Source organism: Hyperolius riggenbachi, chromosome 2, assembly GCF_040937935.1.
Source record: "Hyperolius riggenbachi isolate aHypRig1 chromosome 2, aHypRig1.pri, whole genome shotgun sequence".
Lineage (NCBI taxonomy): Eukaryota > Metazoa > Chordata > Amphibia > Anura > Hyperoliidae > Hyperolius > Hyperolius riggenbachi.
The window spans coordinates 558,820,500-558,832,768 of record NC_090647.1 but is presented as its reverse complement, the minus strand read 5'-3'; the positions used below and the strand labels follow the sequence as shown (position 1 = coordinate 558,832,768).

The following is a 12,269-nucleotide window of genomic DNA, read 5'->3' as shown; positions in this document are numbered from 1 at the left end:
GGGGGCACAATTTTTACACCCTCGCCTTGTGTGCAATTTAGCCTAGAAACTGCCCTGCCTTAAAGCAAACCTGAAGTGAGAGGGATATGGAGGCTGACAGGTTTATTTCCTTTTAAAAAATGTGCATTGCTTGGCTGTCCTGCTGATCCTCTGCCTCTAATATTTTAAAGTACTGCTGAACCGAGAGGGGGTTTGTTTAATATAGGTGCCCTTGTTTGAATGGTGCGGTGACTCTTCTCTCAGTGCAGTGCCCCCGTTCTAGTCAGCTAAAGTCTTTGAATGACTAAAACGTTAAATATAGGCAGGGAGGAAATGGCAGGTAGTGTTCTCCCCAGAATTTTTTTCTAGCCGGGTGGCATGAAAAAGTAGCCGGGTGGGGTGAGATGAGAGAATGCAGGGCTGGTGCTTCTGTGCGCAACTCTGCTTACAGCATAGGAGGTGGTGAGCCGGTGACAGCCGGGTGCTCACCAAAACTAGCCGGGTGGAGCACCCGGCTAAAAGACCATGGAGAGAACACTGGCAGGTTTCCCCTCCCCCCCCCTCCCCTCACTCACACACACACACACACACACACACACACACACACACACACACACACACACACACACACACACACACACACACACACACACACACACTTGTACCACTGAGTGCTTTAATTACAGCGCAGATAGATTTGGGCGCAGCCGGCGCCACCATAGGCTGTAAAGGGAATTACAGCTATAGCGGCCCACAGTCAGTAACTTCGGCGCAGTCAGAAGGCGGAGCTGAAGTTGCTTTTAAAACACTGTAATTTGGTCGCCAGCAATAGCTGGAAGCCGAATTATATCATTCCCTCACTATCCACGTGGACCTGGAGGGGGAATAGCATTTAACATGGCCGGGACTTGTGCTGCAGCAGGATAAGCCATATACCGGCTGTATCCTGCGCCCAAGTCTCCCGGCGCCGAATTCATATGTATCCTGTACCGCTGACATTTTAAGACCTGCAAAAAAACCAAAAAAAAAACCACCAATGCACAACTCACCCACTCCTGAAACCCTTTGCTGTCTTTTTTGCCTCTCCCGTTCCGTCGCCGTGTCTTCTCGTATCAGCCGGCATCTCCATTGCTGTGGTGCTGACCCAGAAGTACTTACGGCGTATATGCTCCCTGTCTCTAGTCTACTACTCCTGCTGTGTAGTCTCCTTCACAAGTGCATCCCACACTATTACCTGATATTACCTGGGGACTAGATCCCTGAAAGCTTGCCTAATTTAACTTTATCAGTTAGCCATTAAAAGGTATTACTTTTACAAGACTTTGTTTTTTTTCTACCTACTGATATTACCCAGGAACCTTTGTCTAGCTTAGTTAGTGCTCCTGTCTTCCCAGCCTTTGTCTCTATACCTTGCATAGCTCCCAACTGTCCCTCTTTCGGAGCCCTATCCCTCTGTCCCTCTTTCCTCCTCATCTGTCCCTCTTTCAGGACTTTGTCCCAGGGGCGTAACAATAGACCCTTCAAGGGATGCAGCTGCAGGGGGGCCCAGAAGCTGCAGGGGGCCCCGTGGGGAAAGGAGTTTCTTTTCCCTGTCCTTAGAGACTGACAACTAAGGGTATGGAGAAAAAAAAATTCTGCTCTCTACACATTTTTTCTAATGACTGCATCTGCTGAGCCACTGATAAGGAATCGTACAAAGTTTTGCAGACACAGATTTGCAGACAGTCCCTATTCAGTGTTTAGTAGAGTCAAGGGGGGCCCCCATCCAAAGTTTCGCAGGGGGGCCCCAATGAGTTCTAGTTACGCCACTGCTTTGTCCCTCTTTCTATGTAAATATATATATTTCTCTACTAAAAAATGTGTTTGACTCTAAACTTTATTCCCATCCTTTAGATTGATATATTACTAATTTTAAAATGTTAACATGAAGGAAAATGAACCAGGATAGAAAAGACCAGTGTGAACTATGAAACAACATTTTTCTTATGAAATCTTTATGGTATGCGTGACTAGGGGTGTGTCAGGGGCATGATCAGGGACGTGGTAGGGGCATGGCTTAAGTGTCCCTCTTTCTCATCTCAAAAAGTTAGTAGGTGTGACCTTGCGCGCTGAGGTCCTGGGGGGTAACCGTAGTCGGATAGGCACACTGGTCTCCCGTTTACACAGGGACTTGTCTATAGGTGAAGAGCGTGCAGTAGATTGGGGTATAGGGACTGAAGGAAGGCAGGTGATCCACCAGGCTTTACAGATCACTTCTATATATGCTGTAAATAGAGTTGGGCCGAACGGTTCTCCTGCGAACGGTTCCATGCGAACTTCAGTGGTTCGCGTTCGCGTCCCGCAGGCGAACTTTTCCGGAAGTTCGGTTCGCCCCATAATGCACCATGAGGGTCAACTTTGACCCTCTACATCACAGTCAGCAGGCCCAGTGTAGCCAATTAGGCTACACTAGCCCCTGGAGCCACTCCCCCCTAATAAAAGGCAGGCAGCGGCGGCCATTACGCTCACTCGTGTGCCTGCGTTAGTGAGAGTAGGGCGAGCTGCTGCAGACTGTCTCTCATAGGGAAAGATTAGTTAGGCTTAGCTTGTTCCTGGCTGCATACCTGTTCTGTTCAGTACCTGCATACCTGTTCAGTGAACCTGCCACTGCATACCTGTTCTGTGAACCCACCACTGCATACCTGTACTGTGAACCCACCACTGCATACCTGTTCTGTGAACCCACCCTGCATACCTGTTCAGTGAACCCACCACTGCATACCTGTTCAGTGAACCCACCACTGCATACCTGTTCAGTGAACCTGCCACTGCATACCTGTTCTGTGAACCCACCACTGCATACCTGTACTGTGAACCCACCACTGCATACCTGTTCTGTGAACCCACCACTGCATACCTGTTCAGTGAACCTGCCACTGCATACCTGTTCAGTGAACCCGCCACTGCATACCTGTTCAGTGAACCCACCACTGCATACCTGTTCTGTGAACCCACCACTGCATACCTGTTCAGTGAACCTGCCACTGCATACTTGTTCTGTGAACCCACCACTGCATACCTGTTCTGTGAACCCACCACTGCATACCAGCTCTGTGAACCCACCACTGCATACCTGTTCTGTGAACCCACCACTGCATACATGTACTGTGAATACACCACTGCATACCTGTTCAGTGAACCCACCACTGCATACCTGTTCTGTGAACCCACCACTGCATACCTGTTCAGTGAACCCACCACTGCATACCTGTTCAGTGAACCCACCACTGCATACCTGTTCAGTGAACCCACCACTGCATACCTGTTCAGTGAACCCACCACTGCATACCTGTTCAGTGAACCTGCCACTGCATACCTGTACTGTTCAGTGAACCCGCCACTGCATACCTGTTCTGTTCAGTAAACCCGCCACTGTATTCCTGTTCAGTGAACCCGCCACTGCATACCTGTTGTGTTTAGTGAACCCACCACTGCATACCTGTTGTGTTCAGTGAACCCGCCACTGTATACCTGTTCAGTGAACCTGCCACTGCATACCTGTTCTGTGAACCCGCCACTGTATACCTGTTCTGTTCAGTGAACCCGCCACTGCATATCTGTTCTGTTCAGTGAACCCGCCACTGCATACCTGTTCTGTTCAGTGAACCCGCCACTGCATACCTGTTCTGTTCAGTTAACCCGCCACTGCATACCTGTTCTCGCCATGGTGCGCACCAGTCCAGCACGGCCGTCACTACACAACAAACAGCTGTTTGCGGTGCGTTACACGGTGAGTTTGGTGTGTCAGTGTGAAGCAGTACCTTAATTACACTACCTGATTGATGTATACACATGCAAGATGTTTTAAAACACTTTAGGCCTGTCATTTAGTATTCAATGTGATTTCTGCCCTTAAAACGCTGCTTTGCGTCAAATCCAGATTTTTCCCCGGGACTTTTGGCATGTATCCCACTCCGCCATGCCCCCCTCCAGGTGTTAGACCCCTTGAAACATCTTTTCCATCACTTTTGTGGCCAGCATAATTTTTTTTTTTCAAAGTTCGCATCCCCATTGAAGTCTATTGCGGTTCGCGAACTTTTACGCGAACCGAACCTTACGCGGAAGTTCGCGAACCCGGTACGTGAACCTAAAATCGGAGGTTCGGCCCCACTCTAGCTGTGAATAGTAATAGTCATTAACAAACTGTTCCCCCCTTGGCTTACACCTCCCCCATACTGTGGCTGTCCTTAGCAGATTTAGTTGCGCCATATGAATTGTTATGTATAGAGTGCTTGGGGGGACCAGTGTAAAACTTGCATCGAGGCCTACAGCTTCTTAGCTACGCCGCTGTACGTCGCCACGGATGTCTCTACACGCAAGAAAAAGCAGGGTCAGAGCTACCATAGAGGCAAAGGATGCAATTGCCCCAGGGCCCCAAGGAATGCTATCTCCCCCCCCCCCCCCGGTCTCCCCCTGACTTGTCCTTCCCGGGGCTCCCTGCACAGTTTTGTCAGCGTAGCAACTCACCTGCTCCATTCATGCTCACCATCATCATCCTCACTGGCTGCCTCTCCTCACCTGTTCAGTACGCTACTCCATCCATGCTCACCATCATCATCCTTGCTGGCTGTCTCTCCTCACCTGTTCAGCACGCTGCTCCATCCATGCTCACCATCATCATCCTTGCTGGCTGCCTCTTCTTACCTGCTCAGCACGCTGCTCCATCCATGCTCACCATAATCATCCTCGCTGGCTGCCTCTTCTCACCTGTTCAGCATGCTGCTCCATCCATGCTCACCATCATCATCCTCACTGGCTGCCTCTCCTCACCTGTTCAGCACGCTGCTCCATCCATGCTCACCATCATCATCCTCACTGGCTGCCTCTCCTCACCTGTTCAGTACGCTACTCCATCCATGCTCACCATCATCATCCTTGCTGGCTGTCTCTCCTCACCTGTTCAGCACGCTGCTCCATCCATGCTCACCATCATCATCCTTGCTGGCTGCCTCTTCTTACCTGCTCAGCACGCTGCTCCATCCATGCTCACCATAATCATCCTCGCTGGCTGCCTCTTCTCACCTGTTCAGCATGCTGCTCCATCCATGCTCACCATCATCATCCTCACTGGCTGCCTCTTCTCACCTGTTCAGCACGTTGCTCCATCCATGCTCACCATCATCATCCTCGCTGGCTGCCTCTCCTCACCTGTTCAGCATGCTGCTCCATCCATGCTCACCATCATCATCCTCGCTGGCTGCCTCTCCTCACCTGTTCAGCATGCTGCTCCATCCATGCTCACCATCATCATCCTCACTGGCTGCCTCTCCTCACCTGTTCAGTACGCTACTCCATCCATGCTCACCATCATCATCCTCGCTGGCTGCCTCTCCTCACCTGTTCAGCATGCTGCTCCATCCATGCTCACCATCATCATCCTCACTGGCTAACTCTCCACACCTGTTCAGCATGCTGCTCCATCCATGCTCACCATCATCATCCTGCCAAAAAATGGGTGTGGCCATGACATTGTATGGGTGGAGCTTACATAATGATGTAACAGCAAGGCATGAGAAAGCAGTGTTTGCGCCATGATGTGGTCAGACGAGGTTTCGCATCATGGGTTTACAGAAACTGTGTGATGCTAATAGTATACCATAACCCCAAAGCAGCAAACATAGCCATCTGTGACCATTAAATAATAAATGCAGCAACAGTTACCCCAGACACCAGAAAATAAACGCAATGTGGGCAAAATTTCAGCACAAAATAAATGCAATGGGCAACATGTCAGCACAGAATAAATGCATTGTGGGCAACATGTCAGCACAAAATAAACGCAATAGGCAACATGTCAGCGCAAAATAAACGCACTGCGGGCAAACATGTCAGCACAAAATAAACGCACTGCGGGCAAACATGTCAGCACAAAATAAACGCACTGTGGGCAACATGTCAGCACAAAATAAACGCACTGCGGGCAACATGTCAGTACAAAATAAACGCATTGTGGGCAACACCTGGGGAAAAAAGCATTTACTCACCTGGCAGAAGACTCCTCTGGCGTGCATCTCCCCCGGACGATCCTCCTGCAGTCTCCCGCGCTGACAGGCAGAGCAGAGCTACGGGCCTACGGCAAGATGGCGCCTGAAGCCCTGCACTGGAGACACAAATAGTCTCCAGTACAGGGCTTCGGCAGCCATCTTGCCGTAGCCCTGCTCGCCTGCCGGTGTCGGAACACCGGAAGACAGTAAGGAGACTGGAGCGGGGCTGCGGGCAATGAACTGGCACGGCGTCTATAGACGCCTCTGCCAGTTCATGCAATAAAGTAACCAGAGTCCCGAGGCCGGGACGTCCCGTCCCGCTGCTAAAAGCGGGACGTTTCCCGGGACCTCATGCAGCCTGGGACAGCAGACCCCGAATCCTGGTCACTCTACTTAAAGGCATCTCAGCAGTGGCATAGCTAATGAGCTGTGGGCCCCGATGCAAGTTTTACATTGGGCCCCCCCAAGCACTCTATACATAGCCAGGGCAGTTTCTAGGCTAAATTTCACCCAGTTCGAGAGTCAAAAAATTGCCCCCCCCCCCCCCCCCCCCAATCAAAGCTGCTAAGTGAAATCATGTCAAAAGGCTTCTTGAAACCAACTCACCATTTTTATTTTATTTTTAATTTTTTTACTCTGCGTCTGACCACCTGCCCAGGGAAAAAAAGAGTGACCCCCTCCGCCCCCTAGCCAGGGAGTCACAGTATGGTGGTCTGATCACCTGTCCAGGGAAAAAAAGTGTGACCCTCTCCCCCCCTAGCCAGGGAGTCACAGTCAGACCATGGTGGTTTGACCGTCAGACCACCATGGTCTGACTTTGACTCCCTGGCTGTGGGTGGTAGGGGGGGTGCTCTTTTTGCCCTGGGCTGGTGGTCAGAGCCCACCATGGTCTGACTGTGACTCCCTGGCTGGGGAAGGGGGGTACTCTTTTTGCCCTGGGCTGGTTGGTGGTCAGACTCTGACCACCAGCCCAGAGCAAAAAGAGTGCCCCCCTACCCCCAGCCAGGGAGTCACACTGTTAGACCATCACCATGGTGGGTTCTGACCACCAGCCCAGGGCAAAAAGAGCGCCCCCCTCCCCCAGCAGCCACATCAGAAAGAGAGAGGCAGTGCTGTACATAGACTGCCTGCCTTACTGCCTACTTACCATGAGGTCCATCTCATGGCAGGTGGAACTGGAAGAAGGCGCCGGGCCAGGAACGGTGGGGGTCCGGGCAGGGGACCATGGAGGTGCTAGCGGGCAGCGGCAGCAAGGGCCAAGGCACCCACTAGCAGCAGTGGCAGCGAGGAGCCCGAGTCCAACTGGCCAAAAAGACTCCACCTTCTGGGGCTGGGCTCCGCCGCACACTGCTGCTGCACACAGGGGTGAGCCTGGGGTGCCTGGCACCTGGCAGCAAGATTTTCTCTGGCGCCTATGGGAGTGGTTAAATTAACCGCGCCCAACCACATAACCACACCCATGTCCTGCCTAATCACACCCACACCTTCCACCTCTTTACGCATGCATGTGGTACCCCATTCCTACCCCTCTTCCATGGGCTTGCTCCTGGCTGGCTTTGACTGCCTGGCAGTCTGTTAGTCTCTGGACTGACTCAGGTTGAGAGGCTCTGCGAGTGCGACGCAGTCACACACTGCGTATTTATGGCTGCCTGCGGCCACCGTACTCTCGCTCGCTGTCGTCGGCTCCTCCCCCCGCCAAGCCCAAGCGTGAGGTGGGCTGCCTGTATCTTTCCCGTTGCGCCGCGCAGCCTGCCAGTGTTGCCAACCTTTCACGTTATTTTTTACTGACAAATACCTAAAAATTTACTGACAAAAGATTATTTTTACTGACAAAATTTCCCCACTAAATGCACATAAGAGACAGCGTTTCACCAGTAAATGCACATAATAAGAGACCGCTTTTCACCAGTAAATGCACATAAGAGACCGCTTTTCACCAGTAAATGCACATAAGAGACCGCTTTTCACCAGTAAATGCACATAAGAGACAGCTTTTCACCAGTAAATGCACATAATAAGAGACTGCTTTTTACCAGTAAATGCACATAATAAGAGACTGCTTTTCACCAGTAAATGCACATAATAAGAGACAGCTTTTCACCAGTAAATGCACATAATGACAAACAGCCAGTTTCCCCAGTACATGTAGCCAGCCTGGACCCCCATTAGGCAGTGAGTGACAGGGAGCCCCTTTAGGCAGTGAGTGACAGGGAGCCCCTTTAGGCAGTGAGTGACAGGGAGCCCCTTTAGGCAGTGAGTGACAGGGAGCCCCTTTAGGCAGTGAGTGACAGGGAGCCCCTTTAGGCAGTGAGTGAGTGACAGGGAGCCCCTTTAGGAAGTGAGTGAGTGACAGGGAGCCCCTTTAGGAAGTGAGTGAGTGACAGGGAGCCCCTTTAGGAAGTGAGTGAGTGACAGGGAGCCCCTTTAGGAAGTGAGTGAGTGACAGGGAGCCCCTTTAGGAAGTGAGTGAGTGACAGGGAGCCCCTTTAGGAAGTGAGTGAGTGACAGGGAGCCCCTTTAGGAAGTGAGTGAGTGACAGGGAGCCCCTTTAGGAAGTGAGTGAGTGACAGGGAGCCCCTTTAGGAAGTGAGTGACAGGGAGCCCCTTTAGGAAGTGAGTGACAGGGAGCACCTTTAGGAAGTGAGTGACAGGGAGCCCCTTTAGGAAGTGAGTGACAGGGAGCCCCTTTAGGAAGTGAGTGACAGGGAGTACCTTTAGGAAGTGAGTGACAGGGAGCCCCTTTAGGAAGTGAGTGACAGGGAGTACCTTTAGGAAGTGAGTGACAGGGAGCCCCTTTAGGAAGTGAGTGACAGGGAGCCCCTTTAGGAAGTGAGTGACAGGGAGTACCTTTAGGAAGTGAGTGACAGGGAGCCCCTTTAGGAAGTGAGTGACAGGGAGTACCTTTAGGAAGTGAGTGACAGGGAGCCCCTTTAGGAAGTGAGTGACAGGGAGCCCCTTTAGGAAGTGAGTGACAGGGAGTACCTTTAGGAAGTGAGTGACAGGGAGCCCCTTTAGGAAGTGAGTGACAGGGAGTACCTTTAGGAAGTGAGTGACAGGGAGCCCCTTTAGGAAGTGAGTGACAGGGAGTACCTTTAGGAAGTGAGTGACAGGGAGCCCCTTTAGGAAGTGAGTGACAGGGAGTACCTTTAGGAAGTGAGTGACAGGGAGCCCCTTTAGGAAGTGAGTGACAGGGAGCCCCTTTAGGAAGTGAGTGACAGGGAGTACCTTTAGGAAGTGAGTGACAGGGAGCCCCTTTAGGAAGTGAGTGACAGGGAGTACCTTTAGGAAGTGAGTGACAGGGAGCCCCTTTAGGAAGTGAGTGACAGGGAGCCCCTTTAGGAAGTGAGTGACAGGGAGTACCTTTAGGAAGTGAGTGACAGGGAGCCCCTTTAGGAAGTGAGTGACAGGGAGTACCTTTAGGAAGTGAGTGACAGGGAGTACCTTTAGGAAGTGAGTGACAGGGAGCCCCTTTAGGAAGTGAGTGACAGGGAGCCCCTTTAGGAAGTGAGTGACAGGGAGTACCTTTAGGAAGTGAGTGACAGGGAGCCCCTTTAGGAAGTGAGTGACAGGGAGCCCCTTTAGGAAGTGAGTGACAGGGAGTACCTTTAGGAAGTGAGTGACAGGGAGCCCCTTTAGGAAGTGAGTGACAGGGAGTACCTTTAGGAAGTGAGTGACAGGGAGTACCTTTAGGAAGTGAGTGACAGGGAGCCCCTTTAGGAAGTGAGTGACAGGGAGCCCCTTTAGGAAGTGAGTGACAGGGAGCCCCTTTAGGAAGTGAGTGACAGGGAGTACCTTTAGGAAGTGAGTGACAGGGAGCCCCTTTAGGAAGTGAGTGACAGGGAGCCCCTTTAGGAAGTGAGTGACAGGGAGCCCCTTTAGGAAGTGAGTGACAGGGAGCCCCTTTAGAAAGTGAGTGACAGGGAGCCCGTTTGAGCAGTAAGTGACAGGGAGCCCCCAGCCGCCGCTCCCGCTCCCCCCTTACCTTGCAGACCTCAGGATCAGCGGCGACCCGACCAGTACCGGCGGGCGCCGGACGCAACCGCTCTATATGCGGAAGTGATGTCACTTCCGCATATCAGTGCGGTGTGCTAGGTCCTAGCGCCCGCACGATTGGTCGCCGCCTGATCGAGGTCTGAGTGAGGCGCCAGGAGGGAGGGAGGGGGAGCAGTGGCGGCGGCCACAGGGACGGCCTGGCGCCCCCCAATCTGTCACTCATCGGCGCCCCGTTCAGCAGAACCGGCTGAACGGGGCAAGAAACGGCCCTGCACATAGCAATTGATACGGTGCACCAAAACCTGCCAATGGCAACTACAGTGTCAGAGGTGCAAGAAGGGGATGGAGAGCAGTTTGTTTACCACATGATTACCACTATTCAAAGTATCTATAGAAGTCATTATTATGAGCACAGGACCAATAGAGAGCTAATCCTGAAGTTGAGGTAGGGTCTTCGGGGCCCCTCTGGCCCAAGGGCCCTGATGCGGTCGCAACCCCTATTGCTACACCACTGCATCACAGCTCCCAGTATGCCCCCATAGAGGCACCACAGCACCCAGTATACACCCGATTGATGCACCACAGCTCCCAGCATGCCCACTATTAAGGCACCACAGCTGACTCTGCCTGGGGGACACCCGGGGCACCCCAGAATAGATCAGGGGGGCACACGCCACTGACCTTTGTTTGCAGCAGGTTAGCAATAGGAGTAGGCAAGATGGGTTTTTGTTAGGCCAAACATGTCAAACTCCGGCCCACGGGCCAAATCTGGCCCTCAGAGCCATAAAATGTGGCCCCCAAATGTTTTCCCCACTTTGCATTATGTTTTGCCCACTCTAGACCTCCAGGGCAGCTATACCATGAGGTAGGGGGAAAGCACTAAACACTGGGGAACTGTATAGGGGAGGGAGGACCACTAGACACCAGGGAACTGTATATGGGTTAAAAGGGGGCCATTAGACACCAGGAAACTTTATAAGGGAGGAATGTGGCCAGTGGTCATTGAGGTTGGTCCGCGGCTTAGTCCCAGTGTTCAATTTCGTCCCACTTTGTATTTGAGTTTGACACCCCTGTGTTAGGCCTAGATTGCGGTATGTTAGTGTGAGAGAAAGGGTAGGTAGAACAATAGTAGCATATCAGTAATAAAAGCCATTGGCCTCAATTCACTAAGATCATGCTGGAGATAATAAAGCAAGAGAAAACTTACCTTCACATAAGAGAGAGTTATCTTACCTCTTCATTCCTTAAGTTACCTCCTCTGTAGTTATTTTACCTCCTCTGTAGTTAATTTACCTCCTCTGTAGTTATTTTCACATGCAGTTAATTAACAGCCTGTCTTTAACTCTGGAGTTATTTTAAGGATTGAAGAGTTAACTTAAAGACAGAAGAGTTAACTTTAGGTTTGCCTGAGGTAAAATGTTTCCTGAATACTACATGCCTTATCACCATGGTAACAACTCTAGAAGAGTTATTAAAGACAGGAGATAAGTTTAGTGAATTGAGGCCATTGTCTATTAGCTGCTTCAACCGGCGCTTAAATTACCCCGCACATATGTCAGCGTATGCGTGACCGGAGCCATAACGTGGGGACAGCAATTAACACCTGAAAGACTTTCTGCTCTTTCCCACAAAGTTACTCTGTCCTTGCTGAAGAGATTTGTTTCCTGTCAGGACTGTGGGCAAGAGAAGAGAACTATTTCCCCCAACAGGAATCCTGAGAGAAAGAAACCCCCTGAGGCCTGGAACCCACTACAAGTTGCAAATCGCTAGCTTTTATAATTAGCGTTTTGTAAGCCATTTCATAAGCGTTTTCCGGCGATTTTGGTAGCAATTTTTATGAATGTAAGCTTTTTGCCAGCGATTGTGATAGCGATTTTAATTTTGATTGGTCCTTTCAATTTTTTTTACAGTGTGCAGTAATTTAAAATCGCACTCAGATCGCTATGTGTAGCGATTCATCAGCGATTTGCCAGCGCTTATATACATTACATTGAAGCGCAAATGCTCCCAAAATCCTGCACGTCCTGCGATTGCGATTTTGCTAATCGCAATCGCTACTGTGGAATTTGTTACATGTTATTTACATTGGCAGAGCGATTACGAAAATCACTGGCAATTTAAAGCGCTCCCTAAACGCTCAAAAAGCGCTCCAGTGGATTCCAGCCTTGAGGCCTTGTTCACATTGCGCTCCGTTTGCATGTCTGTCCACATTGGCCTTTTTTTGAGGCAATTATTTTTTTCCTTTCCCAACGCTTGGGTGGGCGATACGTTTTT

General features: G+C 51.0%; 1 protein-coding gene across 1 annotated transcript in view; it reads right to left on the bottom strand.

The window, feature by feature from the left end:
- Positions 1–12,269, bottom strand: part of SIDT1 (SID1 transmembrane family member 1) — a 161,642-nt gene that overhangs the window by 148,454 nt on the left and 919 nt on the right. The window lies entirely within an intron of this gene.